The 1069-nt window shown below is 53.1% G+C and overlaps 1 protein-coding gene across 3 annotated transcripts in view; it reads right to left on the bottom strand.

Annotated features, from left to right (window-relative positions):
- The window catches only part of mrnip (MRN complex interacting protein), a 7150-nt gene that overhangs the window by 3605 nt on the left and 2476 nt on the right, over positions 1 to 1069 (bottom strand). The window lies entirely within an intron of this gene.

Genomic DNA, 1069 nt, shown 5'->3' with positions numbered 1-1069 from the left:
TCTCCAGGTCAGTTGTCTCCTCGCAGCTGCTCACACCTCAGCCAGACCTTGCCCCTCCTCCCACTGTCATGCGGGGTTCTCAACATCCCACAGCTCCTGAGCAGTCACCGCCCACCCGTCCCCTCAGCCTCATGGTGGACCAGGTCAGGGGGTAGTTAAGGAGGATTAAGGCCAGGAAGGCCACAGCCCCTGACCACATCAGCCCCAGGGTCCTCAGGGAGTGTACAGACCAGCTCAGTGAAGCGGTCCTGTACATGTTTAATCTGAGTCTTAGCCTGGAGAGAGTTCGGTTCTGTGGAAGACATCCTGTGTGGTCCCAGTTCCTAAAATAACTCATCCCAAGGAGCGAAACCATTACAGACCAGAGGATTAGCGTTTCGATTCCCGGCTTGTCCAGTCAACATGTCAAAGTGTCCTTGAGCAAGACACTGAACCTCCAGTTGCTCCCGGTGATGTCACCGGTGTGTGAATGCGTGAGTGCTTGGGAGTGCGAATGGGTGAATGGCCGAATAATGTGAAAGCGCTTTGAGTGTGCTGTAAAAGCGTAGAAAGGAGCTATACAAGTGGAGGCGGCTCTGGCCCTTCTTGTACAGGGCATCAGTGTTTTCAGTCCAATCCATTTTGTTGTTGAGGTGGACCCCCAGGTATTTAAAGGTGTCCCCAATCTCAATATCTGAGCCCTGAAAGCTCACTGGCGTGAGTGCTGGTGATTTCCGCTGGGGGTCAATCTCTTTGCAGCATGTAGATAATAGCGTTGTCTACCCCGATGCCAGGTCGATATGCAAACTGCAGCGGGTCCAGCGCTGAGCTCACTTGGGCACAGAGGTGGCCGAGGACAATCCTCTCCATGGTCTTCATCAGGTGGGAGGTAAATGGTAAATGGTCCTATACTTGTTGAGGAGACTGAGGTCCTCTGGTGTGCGTGGGGCACTCCTTCAGATATTTTATGATACTGTGGTGGCATCTGTAGTTTTTTACGCTGTTGTGGGTTGGCCGGGAGGTAGCATGGACAGGGACAAAGAGAGACTAAACAAGCTGTTTAAGAGAGCTGGGTCTGTCCTGGGCTGCC

The sequence above is a fragment of the Monopterus albus genome, unplaced genomic scaffold, assembly GCF_001952655.1.
Source record: "Monopterus albus unplaced genomic scaffold, M_albus_1.0 scaffold364.1, whole genome shotgun sequence".
NCBI lineage: Eukaryota > Metazoa > Chordata > Actinopteri > Synbranchiformes > Synbranchidae > Monopterus > Monopterus albus.
The sequence above is the reverse complement of the archived record's forward strand: the minus strand, read 5'-3'. Positions and strand labels throughout refer to the sequence as shown.